Source organism: Lonchura striata, chromosome 1, assembly GCF_050655825.1.
Source record: "Lonchura striata isolate lonStrDom1 chromosome 1, ASM5065582v1, whole genome shotgun sequence".
NCBI lineage: Eukaryota > Metazoa > Chordata > Aves > Passeriformes > Estrildidae > Lonchura > Lonchura striata.
This window is the reverse complement of record NC_140703.1, coordinates 59,566,132-59,579,683: the sequence shown is the minus strand read 5'-3', so window position 1 is coordinate 59,579,683 and position 13,552 is coordinate 59,566,132.

Below are 13,552 nucleotides of genomic sequence, written 5' to 3'. Positions count from 1 at the left end.
TGTATTTTGGGTTGGATATTTCTGAATTGCATAAGAAGACCTTCAACTGTAATTTTATTTTATTGAAGCTATATTTCACATATTTTGGTTTTTCCTCTTCTCTGTCTCAGTCCTGATCAAGAAGGACACAGTGTGAATCCGAATGCAGCAAAAGTACAGGTAGCAGCTACTCCTGATATCGACTATACATAATTTACATTTCTCACATTTCATCATAAAGTTTTGTTTTCCTGATCTTCTTTTTATTTTCTAGTTATTTTCTGGGAGTATAAAGGAAACTCATAAAAGGAACAAATTATGGTTCTCTGGTTTAGCACAAAAAATTGGTTAACAAATGCTGAAGAACTCATTTGATAGTAGACCACTTTGTACAAGTATTTGATACTAAGGTAAAAATTTGAATGGTAACTTTAATGAAAGATACAAAGAAAATTAGCAACTGCACACATTTATTTAATGTTGAAGATACAGCAACTAATGAAGATTTATTGGCTCTAATGTCAATATCCCTGGAGAAGTATTATGACTAAGTACATAATAGGCAAGTTTCTCTAAGCATTTCCTTCACATATTTCTTCATAGCTCCAACCCCCAAGATTATTTTTGGTCCCTTAGGAAAAAAACATAAGACCAGTAACAATGGTAATAACAAATTACAATGTGTCACAGCAAGAGAGCAGGAGAGATCCAGGGTATGTCGTTCAATAGCAGGGGATTTGTTATATGAAAATGCCTGGGTAGTTGTGGGAAATAGGTCAAAACCCACAGAATAGGGAAAGCTAAAATTCTTTCATCTGCTTTTATAGATTTCCCTTGGGGAAAACTCCTGACTCTCAGGCGTTAGATTAAATAAACCTTGAACATTCAAATTCATTAGAGCAATAATTAAGAGTTTTGGGAACTTACATTCTGTGAGAAACAAGTCTAAAGAATAAGAAATTTGGCAGCTAAATGAGGAAACTATATTAAAAGCATAATCACAGACTACAAATACTGAAAGGATAGAAAGTTTAGAAAACAACCACAGCTTGGGAAAACTATTGACTCTTCAAGGATTTAATTGCATGAAGGGAGTACATGGAACACAGAAACAGAGGTCAAATTGTTAAGGACAAATTGTGTGGAAAAAAATTTGTAAAATTTCAAGATGTAAAAGACATAACTGGCAAGAGTTATAAAGAACAACAGGAAGACATTCAGTAAGCAGGTTAGTATCAAGATGAAGATAAAGGGAAATGCTGAACAGGAGAAGGAAGAACTGATTATGATACCAAGAATGCTGAAGTGTTTAATGTTCTTTTCAGCTTCAGATATTGCTAAAAAGATTGTCTGAGATCAGGCAGCTGACACATAATCAACAAGAAAGGGGTAAAGATTCAGTCTGGAGAAAGGAAAAGTACATTAAAGAGCTCTAATGTAAGTTAGAAGTTTTATGTTGGATAGTCCAATTGAATTTTACTCAGAAAACTTTAAAGACTTACTGAAACCATATAGACTTCATGAAAGGTTATGAAGTTTTGGAGAGCTGGGAAAAAAGGAAAATCGTGGCTCACATCTTCAAAAAGGTGAAAAACTAGGAATTGAAAATTATGTGTGAGTTAGCTTTAGTTCCTTTTGTAAAAAGCTGGAACAAATATTCAAACAATTTATAAGCACCTAGAGATAATGTAAGAGTAACTGCAAGCACAGTTTTCTTGGGAACAAAGCTTGTCAGAATAATCTAATTTCTTTTTTGTGATAGGAAAACAGTCTTAGAGATAAAGGAGAAGAAATATATATGTTAGATATTTTGATTTTACAAAATCTTTTGAAGCTGCTTTATGTGACACTTATGAGCAAAGGATAAGATTAAGATGATTAGTATTAAAGATGTGCAAAATTATCAGATGTGCCCAAAAAGTCTTTAACAGTGATTTGCTATCAAATCAGAAGGTAGCATTTAGGCAGGTTCTGCAGAAGTTTTCTCATGTCTTGTATATTTATGGCTTTTCATGAAAGATTTAAATGCTGAAATACAGACTGGGGAAGTGATCAGAAAACAGACAAACAGATAAACTGATAATCTTTAACAAAGAAAATTTAGACATTTAGGACAAGGTACAATGGGTACAAACAGAAACACTTGAAATTCCATTTGAATATGAGGGAAAATTTGTTTACTGCAAAGGTGACAGAGCACTGAACCTAGCTGCCCATAAAGGTTGTGGATTCTCCTTCCCCAAGACACTGAAAACTCACCTGGATTCAATCTTGTGCAATGTTCTGCAGGTTGCATACTGAGTATGTCATAATGTTCTACTGTCTTGAGTTGTAGAAACAGAAGCTCTGTGCATAAGGTATGTAAGTTAATTTTTCTGCACTCCTTGGCTCTAATAAGACTGCAACTAGAGTTCTGGTCCAGTTCTGCACCCTGACAGAAGGTGAAGGTAAATCAGATGAACAGAGAGCCTCAAGTCCAGCACAGTGTAATGAGAATGGGCTTTAAAAGTATAAGCAGCTGCTGTGTATTGTTTTGTTCAGTCAGACAGAGAGCAACAAACAGAAAAACACAAACGACATATTTATTTGCTTTTATTGAAGAATGACATTCCCACTGTCTGCAAAATCAAAGTATATCAGTAGATAATTAGAATACCTTTCCTACACACAAGACTTAATTTGAAATTAAATGGGGCAAAATATTATTTCTTAATTCTCGTAAACATTGTGTTCAGTAAATGCTATTCAGTAAGTTTTATGCTCATATATGATTTTTTTCTACATGGGGATTTTGTTTAGAAGTCCGACAAGTCTTGGCAAGTGGCAGTTTCCTTTCACAAAGACTTCCTATTAAAAAACAATGAATGAAGCAGGATATTGTTTGGAAAAATGAACAGAACTCATCTAAAGTTTCTAGATAAATATCTATTGGTGCTATAGACAATGCACCTTCAGATCTAATCTTGACAATACAGCAGAAGCAGAAAACTGTTGGAAATTTTATAGGAGTGTCTTTATTAAGAGCTTGTTCTATTTGTGCAACTCTTTATTTTCTTGCTGCCTGCCCCCATTGTCATGTAGGCAGGATGTCTACCACATCATCTAAGATGACACATAGTCCGTGCTTCTGCCATGTAAAGTGTGATTCTCTCAACTCACACTCATGTTGGTGGAGCCAAGGAGTGACACAACTCTCATCCACATTCAAAATTAATTTGTATGATTGACTTGACATTGATTTCTTGATAGTCTGCCAGAGCCATGGCCTCATTTCTGACCCCGTGCTCACTCTCAGGGATCAGGTGGATCACCATTTGGCTGCATTGCTGAGTATCTTTCCTAGTGCCTCAATAAAATTTTGTTTATAACCTGTTGTCAGACTCCATTACAGTTCAGACCACAGAAACACAGTTGTTCTCTGAATAAGCTGGTGGTTTGTTTCATGTTGATTAGCAAGAGTGCTGTTGAAAAGAGATTAGGGAGCCCCATCATTAGAAAAAAAGATACTGATTATTAGCATTGAATAAGAATACTTATTTAAAAAATGTAAGATTATGTTTATGCATTAATATTCATAACTGGCATTACAATTACTTCTATTTGCCCTGTATATCATCTGTCTGTACATGTAAAAAGAACTCAAGTTCAGAGTCACCTATCCTTCATCAAAAAGCATAAATAACACTCACTAAAACCTCTGTGTTTTCAACAGAAAAATAGGGCAAATAAAGTTTTTTTGAAAAAAATACACAATCATGACATTCAGTATCAAAACTGATGCTGATAGGTTTAATCTCAGTGGCAGCAGCATTTTAATGAACAAATTATGGTCGTTTCTTATTCCACATAAATTTTTGAGAATTTTGTCATACATCTTGTGATCACTCAATGTGCCCTGGGATTAGTTTATAATACCAGAAAATAACTGCATATGTATTTTGAAAAATTACATGTATGGAAATATCAGTGATATAGTATGCAAGAAAGTATGCATACACATACTCCAAAACAAGATCAGAATTTTCTGTTGGCTGTCATGTAATGCAAATAAGTGGAAGTTTTGATGGAACTTTCTTCTGTTTCCTAACATAAAACAGGTGAAACCAGTCAGCAAAAATTTGTTTCAAGTAAGAGGAATTTTAATCACTATGGCGATTTTACAGAATAGATGTATCCAGAAAAAAAATAAAAGAACAAATTTAAACAAAGAACAAACAAAAACCCCAAACAAACCCAAACCAAACCAAAAGGAAAGGGGAGATTGCTTTTTAAAAAATCAAGTTAAGTGATTACACTAAACAGAAAACTAAAATTTACAATGTAAAGGAATAAAACCAAAAGTTTATGCAGGCAAGTTAGGCTGCAGATATATTTCTATGGCCAAAATTCCTTGTGGAATAACTGAAACATATACTGCACCATTGTACACAAAGTACTAGAGGAGATATTGTACTTCTACATGCTTTTCTTCTATGATGCTCTTCTTCAGCAATCATCTAGAAGAGCTTTAGCACATGTTAACAGTGAAGTTCACATGCTTAAGCATAAAATTAAAATTACAAGCATGAGGATGATATATAACCAAAGAAATGTATTTAGATACTTGTGAGAAAAAATGCACAGGAAGACTATTAACCTGGAATGTGTGCAGAATGGGTCAAATGGACATTCATCACCTCCCTACTAGATCCCATCTGAAGACACTCAGATACACCTCAGTAATTTCTTTTGAATTAAAATCTCTCTTCAGCAAGGCAAGATGACATTAGCTTGAAAACTGTCTTTTAGTGGTGAAAACTCTTGGAAAGATACATACTAGTCCCTCACTTCTCCAGGGCAGCTCCTTGATCAGCCTTTAAGCCATACTAGCTCTGGTTGTAGAAATTAATTTCAATGTGTCCCCCTTTAGGCTCAGCTGACAAACGTAAATGTGGTGGCAGATAAAATGCATGCGAAAACCCCTTCAAAATCCTCTTTCTGAGCTCCTTTTGGTTTCAAGGATTGTAAGTTAATGACATGGAATGCAGTTCAGATCTGTTTTTAAGCAGGTTATATTCCAGTTGAATTTCCTTGAGACACAAATTGTGATTTTTCAATGGGTAAATAAGAGGCTATGGGTAAGTACTGCCACATAGCTTACCAAGTCTTGTTTCATTTGTAAAGATTTATTTGCAATACATGCTTTCTAGATATTTCCTTTTAAAAAACAGCAGTTAGGTGGTCATATAAAAAACTGGTGCTTGTCATGTCTTCTTTAGGGGGTTTGGGATACTTATGTGAAGAAAGACTATGAAAGCATCTGAATTGGCATGAGAAAGCATCAGAAACTGTGTTACATTTTTAAGGAAAAGGCCAATCATTTTCTCATTTTTGTTCATGTAGAAAAATAATTGTCACTTTTACCCTCTGAACTCATTTTTTGCTTGTAGCTCATAACCTTCTCCTGTGGACCTGTCAGAAATATATTTCATCTAGGAATACAATCAAGGGGGAGCAAGATCCTTTAGTCTACGCTTCATCTCGCTGAGTCAGGTGTGAAGTGGAGTCAGAAGCTTTTGCATTGAAGATGATTCTCTTGGGACAGTCTGAGAAAAAATCTCAAACTACCAAGACCAGAGTAAGAAAATTGTGTTAAAACAGAAGTAATAGCTTATCTGACATTGCTTGTTTGAAACCAGATGATAGTCTGCGAGTGAGGCAAGTTGAGCTTTAAGTGCAGACAGCTTTGGAGAGCATTTCTACTCTCTGTATCCCAAGCTATTTTTCTCCAAATCATGCTCAGATATACTTTGTGGTTTATTTAATCAAAAAGTGTTACAATTTACTGTCATGTAGAAAGATTTTATGATAGCATCTCACCATATGTATGAAAAGGCGCATCATTCAAGGGCAATGAATCAATGATTAATATACTTCTGCATATTTTCTAATGCGTTTTATTAATTACTGTTATTTCTAGACATTTTCCCTATTGTAAAAAGTCCAAGACATTCTTCATTTTCCATTTCTATTGGGTTTTTTTGTTTTTTTTTCCCCTCCTATCACAATCATTTTGTACATGAGATGTTAGATAGAAATTAGCTCTATATCTCTCAACTCTGTATATGTGTATGGCTATGCATGTCTGAGTGTTTGTGCATGTTTGTGCATGTCTGTATTTGTGCTCCAGCTTCTCAAAGATGCAAAAATGATCATTCCTCTTCTTATTTAAAACAAAACATGATTTATTGAGAGAGACCAAGGAATCTGTCATATTGATATCACACAGCAGGTAGACAATAGTTCTGGTTTATATGACACCAGTGTGATTGTACCTGCAAGAATAAGTTCTATTCTGGGAACCACAATATCACACATATATTAACAGATCACAGGGAGTTCAGAAAAGTGCAACAGAAAATGATTATATGTTCAAAAGGAATGAAATGTAAAGAAATAATCACAACATGGCCAAGTAGTGGCTAATATGAAAATGAGTACAACATGTACAGGAAAGTAGTGCCAACAGGAGCTTGTAAAAATGGTGTGAGCTAAAGAGAAGCTTGAGGAAATAGCAGGTACCTGGAAGAAGAAGCTACGGTTAAATCAACAAATATGATATTACAGATGAATTTCCTATAATTTTGAAAAAAATGCAAGAAAGATACAATAAAAATTGTTAGGGTGGAAGAGACACAGTAGGCCATTACCCAACCTGCTCATTAAATCAGGGATAGCTTTGAATTTAGACTCTTCCACTAGATGTGTTAGATTTGGGAATTTCTAGCAGGGATTGATATTTCACATATTCCATGATTCCAGTGTTTGATCACCATCACCATGAAGAATCTTTTTTATTATATATTTAATCCGAATTTTATTTGCCATGGCTTTTTTCTGTCTGTTGCATCTGTCACTGAACATATCTAGGAGAATCTGGATGTCTTCTCTCCAGTCAGCACAGGTACTCTGTTGTTTTAATCTTTAATCTTCTGCTCATTGTGACTCCTTTTCACATCACATTCCTAGCCTGTTCTGGTCACATGGGTTGACTCCATTCCAGGTGGAAAATTTTACATTTGTTTTCACTGAGTTTCACTGGGTTACTCAGGCTTTGCAAAAGTCAGTCCTACCCTTCAGTACATCCTCCTCTTTTCTCCTGTTCATATTGTTAAACACATTTTCATCCTGTGTGGTCTGGTCCCATAGACTTGTTTATGTAAAACTTGCTTTAGCAATCACTAAGACATGGATCATCTCATTGTCTTCTGGTACCTTCTGAAGCACTTATTTACTCTGTACTCTGGTACTAGGGACAGGGACTTGGATAGCTTGAGCTAGAGAAAGTCCTGAGTAGATAAGGTGCTGAGTATTTCAAGTTTTCTAATATCCTGTATATCTAGATATCTTTCACATTCAGCAGCAGCTGCATATTTTGCTTTATGGCACTTCTAGTTCTCTAATTACCTATAGAATTGTTTCTTCCCTTTCACACCTCCTGCCATTTTCAGTATCAGCAGAACTTTGGTTTTGTTAATGATTGCTCTGGACACCAAGGCACTGTTTCTATATTGCTCCTTAGTGGAGTGTTCCCAGCTCCACCCTGTACTTTCTTTTTGGGTTTAAGCTTATTCTGGATTTCTGTATTGAGTTACCTGGCCCTCTGCTAAACATTCTTCATACTGGAATTGACCTCCTTGTGTTTTAAGTAGTTTTTCTGAGAAGAAAACCCAATCTCACCAATCCCTTTACTGTTCAGATAAGTTTCCCATGGGATCCTGCCTATCAGTCTCCTGAAAAAAAGCTGAATTACATTCTTATCTTCATTACTGAAACTCAAGCTTGCTATTCTGCCACAGTAAATGGATTAATAGAATTCATGTCATTGAGATTAAAGAGACCTGAGCACATGTATCCTTGGAACTATTCCACTGATTCTTTTTTTCATAAAAACTTTGTATCAATCCAAATGGGCCTATCAGGAAATAAAATTTATAGCTGTGAAATAATAATAAAAAGTAGTGACCTTGATTTTTTTAAAATATTGATTCACAAATTAAATCTTAGGTAATGGATGACACTTCTACTCAGTAATATTAATTCAAATACCAATAATAATTTAACATATAAGCAAATAATATTATTGCCATTATCAACATTTTTTGGATAGTATTAACTATTTTAGTATTATTGTAAAATATTAACTGAAGTATTGTAATATTTTTAATAATGTATTCAAATTTAGACATCTACATAATAAATCTCAAAAAACCAGTAGGGAGTAAGAAGGTATTGAGAGGTCATCTGGTCCTTTTCCCTGCCCTAAGGCAGAATCAGTTCTCTCTATGATTCTTCATAGACATTTTCCCACTTCATTTCAAGACTTCTATGACAGAGATTCCCACAGCAACCTGCGACTGTAATTCACTACCTTACCTTTTCATGTTTCCCCAATGTCTATACTGAATTTTCTGTGTTGATTTTGAAGATCATTAATTATTGTTTGATACATCAAGATGACAGAGGACAATTTCACATCCTTCTCTGTGGCTATGGGTATCCAATCTGACTTAACTCCCCCCAATGTCATTTAACTGCATTTTCTTTCTTTTCTTAAGACAATGTCATGTGCAAAGAGCAATAAATATGTTAGAAAAAATGAAACTATATGAAACATAATTCCTTTTCTATTTGTCTTTGTGTAGAAAGATTAGGTGGTTTAGGCTGACTTTTTCCTGCCTATTCTTAGAGCTGCATTTTGCTTGCTCTGTATTCCATTCTTGTCTCCTATGTACTTGCAAATAGGTTGTTTTATAAATTGCTGCTGAAATTTTCAGAAAATAGAAGTTAGGGTAACTTAACTATACTTAAACTTCTTTGCTTTAGTTGCCTGACTTCCCTCCTTGCTTTTCTTTTTTAAAGTAGATGTTAAATTTTCTATTATCTATAACTAATTAGAAAGGTAATGCCAAGAGTTTGCTTATACTGAGTCAACAGAAATCATCCAGTTAATTTGTGATTAATTGTATATATATCACTAATTAAATATTACCCATGCATATCAAACTAATCATATAATGATAAAATTTTTGGTCACATTACTAAATCATGTATCTAAACTGAGAGAATCTTTCTGGTGGTCATTATAGTTACAAATGAAGAATGACAAAGTGGTACTCTGTCAATAAGTTATCATTACCAAAAATTTCTGACTGGGCTTCTATGAGTTATATAGAAAATTAGATGTAGTAGACAACACCCTCAGCTGTATTAAACAAAATCAAAACAAGCAAAAAATACAAGTAGGCATAACATTATAGGAAATAAGCTAGACAATAAAAAAACACTCTGGAACACTTTAATTTTGCACAGCACTATTCAAATTATACACTGACTCAGACCTGGTGCTCAACATGTGCTGCATTAAATCTGAAAAATTGTACTCATACGAAAATTATTACTGTGCCATACCTGTGCTTGGGGGGAGTGTTCCTTTCAATTCCAAGGGAAAAGTTTTTGATGGCTCAAGAACCACCATCAGTCACAACTGTTGAATTCATTCTGCATAATATAAATAGTACAGACAACATATGATGAAACTAGTTTGGCTGTAACTACAGGTAATGCAACTGGGTTTGGCTCTGGGCATTAAGCATTACAAAACTGAAAGGAAGGGGAAATCTGGGTTAAAAAATTCCATCAAAAGAATAGTAAACAATTAAAGGAAGAAATAACTTCATTACCTGGTAATAATAAAACAATTTTTCACTGTTTAATGTGTGATGAATCAGTGTGTTACAAATTCCTCCACTTCAGTTTCTGAGAAATCTGCTGGTTTCAGCTGGGGTAATGTTCTTCTCAGTGGCTGGTATGGGGCTGTGTTTGGATTTGGACTGAACAGAGTGTTGATTATACAGAGATGTTTTTGTTATTATTGAGCAGCGCTTACACAGACCTAAGGCTTTTTCTGCTTTTTGGAATGCCAGACTGCCAAAAAGTTCAGGGTGTGTTGGAGGCTGGGAGGAGACACAGCCAGGACAGTTGACCCCAGCTGACCAAAGGGATATTTCCAACTGTCATGCTCAGTGTATAAAGTGGGGGAAGAATGATGGAGGGGAGGATATTTGGTGTGATGGTGTTTGTCTTCCCAAGTAATCATTACACATTATGGGGCCCAGCTCTCCCAGAAATGGCTGAACACATTCCTGCCCATGGGAAGCAGTGAATTAATTCCTTCGTTTGCTCTGCTTGTGCATGCAACTTTTGCTTTCCCCATTAAAATATCTCAATCTACAGTTTTTCTAGCTTTTGCTCTTTCAGTTTTCTCCCTGATCCCACTGGTGGGGGGAGTGAGTGAGTGGCTGTGTCCCAATTGGTTGCTGGATGGAGTTAAACCATAAGATATGTTACTCAGTTCTTTTCTTGTAATGATTTTTTGGCAAACCACAGTTTTCAAAGCCGTTGTTAATGGAATTTTAAGACATGATCATCATCTCTAAAACGATAATTTTTTCTTATACTAAAAGATTAATTTTAGTTCTCCAATTAGGATCTGTCATCTGAGTAGAAATTGTTAGCATATAAAAACTCCAATAAAATTATTCATGGCAAAGGGGTTTGGTTTAGTTCTCATATTTGCTAGATGTGCATAGTTAAAAATAACATTCATATATAGAGATCAACATTTTATCATATTCATCATAAGCATGTTTCTATGCATAAAAACAATCCTGTGCCCAAATCTTTTCAGATTTTTAAAATAATTTTGAATTATGCACAAGAAATAAGTAAACTAATTAGTGGAATGAATGCTGTCTAGAATGGACCTATAAGTCAATCATCCAATCATCCAAAGGTCAGAAGATAATACCCCACTAGCAAAGTGGATAATACCCCAATAGTGTCTTTCCTTCTTTTTTATTTTTCCTCCCCTATATTTAAGATTCTGCAACTTTCCTGAATGTCAGTTTGGAAACTTTCAGATGTTCTAAATTCATTTAAACTCTGACAATCAGTGAAGAAATTAAATAACACTGAACAATAGCAGCACTCTGATGTTTACAAATACATTTACAGGAGGTCGTTCCTCCTGTGAACCCATTGTACATGCCAATTTGTTGTAATCTTCATTATAATGAAAAAGCATGGGTAACAATGAATTGCAAACCTTATTTAGAAAACTCATAACTTAACAACATCAAAAGACAACTGGGGTCATCTCAAAAGCAGATTTCCTAGTTTCCAAAGAGTTTTTTGCTGCTTTCATTAAATGGACTTTAAAAGGTTTTTAATTGCATTCCTTATTTTGGCTAACAACATGATTTTGATAATATTATGTTTGCAGCTATTAAGCTCCAAAGAGCATTATTTAGGCCCAGGAAAAACTGCCTACCAGTGCTGTTGAGGTCTAGACTAAGTGATCTTTCCAAAACTGTGGAACAGACTTTTGTTGAATACTGGATTGCTAAAATTTGCTCACTTCTGTTTATATTTAGCTTGTTTCCTCCATGATATTAAGTGAGTATGAGTATTATCTCCTCTGAATTTGCAGAGCATATGTTACAGAAGAGGCACAATATGGAGAAAAAATGCCCAAGTCAGGTGGAACATGCCAGTTGGTGTGATCACAATTTGGGCTTATTAGGCACACATTTCTGCCAGTAATTAATAGTGTATATATTGTTCTAAACTAGGAAAAGTTAATTTCCTGTTCTGAGTAATGAAATCAAATATTACCTGAATATACTGGAAGCAGTTGATGCCATAGTACCCAATGTATGCATGCAAACTTTCAGAGATTGCTCCTATTTTAGAAATAGGCTTAAGTTTCTGGAATACAAACAGGGAATATATGGAATACAAACATGGGAAATTTATCTCTAGAGAGACAATGTTTTTCTATATTTTATGCTTCTATGTTCTTTTCCTGTGTTAATGAAAATACGGTAAATATCTTCCATGGGTCAATGGTGCTGCTAATTCATTTGGAAGTTCTCAGAAGAGTGTTTTAAGTTGATATAATGAAAGAGAGGAGGAAGTTCTGTTTTCTATATAAGTGTATGAAAAGATAATAATAGCTCTACTCTCTACTCAGTTTTTATCTGGCTTTATTATGCAGAGTCTTGATAATTCATGTTGTCATAAACATAATATATAAAGCAAAGGTCAAGCCAAAGTTCACGGTATTATCATATTGAAAACGGATTTGGTTGATACAGAAAACTTTTTCCAATGTTTTTCTACAAGGAGATGCCATGATAAGATTGTCCGAATCTTTTGATGTGGTTGCCTCTGAGTATTCGTGTGTGGTTGTACAAGAGGAATAAAGGGCTTAAACATGGAATCTTCATTTGATTAGAATGCAAACGGTAGAGGGTGTAATTCAGGGAAACTAAAGAAAATGAAAAATTGCCTTAAAATATGGTTAAAAAAATGGTTTTGGGTTTTGCATTCTGGGGTTTTTTTAACTGTTGTGTCGTTGTCTACTACTTGAGAAAAACTTTTAAGAATGTAATAGATGCTTACTATTAAATCTGTCAGTGTATTTTTGAAAGCATAAGAATTTAAATAAAACTTATATCTTGTCTTCAAGATTCAAAAAAGAGTTTATATTTTTAAAAGGAAGGCCTAAGAAACTTTTTAAATCACTGTCAAATAATACATAAATATTGATAAATTACTACTGATTTAGAAATTTTGCTTTAATAGTCAATAGATGAATGTTTGTCAAAGAGTTGGGTTTTGACCCATTGCTGTCGTTGACCTAATTCACTGAGGGAAATTATGAAGACTCAGCCCTTACTGGCACATAGGCAAGAAATCTATTCCTTTTCCTAAAGATTGAATTAGTTTCTTGATTCTTTCTTGAGAAAACTGTATAAGTAATTGGCATTTAAACATATTTTGCCCTAAATTTCTCTGTTTATTCTCCTTTCTCTGAGAAGTTGACTCAAAGTTGACACAATAAATCGTTGAACTTATAATAGGAAATAATTTTCTGGATTAAATACTTTTAAGATTAGCTTATGATAAATCATCTTATTAGGTACTTTGAAGTGATGAATCTATAGCAAAACTTGCACAAGATATGAAAATTGTCGTCTAACACATTCTAGAAATTGCCATCTGGTGCCATTTTAAAACTGAACCTGTATCTGAGTTCTTCATCATATGTAGTCTGGAGTGACATAGAGAAGTCAGTCATCATCCAGTTTTCTATCTCTGTTTTTCCATTATTTAAGGTATGCTTTATCCATAGGAGAGCCTGTCTCTATATGAATAGCAGTTATTTCCTCCCACTGAAATGAGAAAAAAACAGAACCAGAACCCTTTGTGACCAGTTCTTTTCTGAGGAAACAAAACTAAAAAGTTATAAATATCGATATAATAATATTTTTTTTTGTTGTTTTAGTTCATAGAATAGTGTTTTGGCCCTGGCTGAAAATGAGTTAATTTTCCTCACAGCTGTCCTTATAGGTCTGTGCTCTACATTGGTAGCTGTAAAGGTGTTGATAACGCTCTAGTGCTGATCAGGGCTGGCATAGCATCATAGCATTGCCCCCCAACATTCTGCCCTCACCAGTAGGCTGGGGTG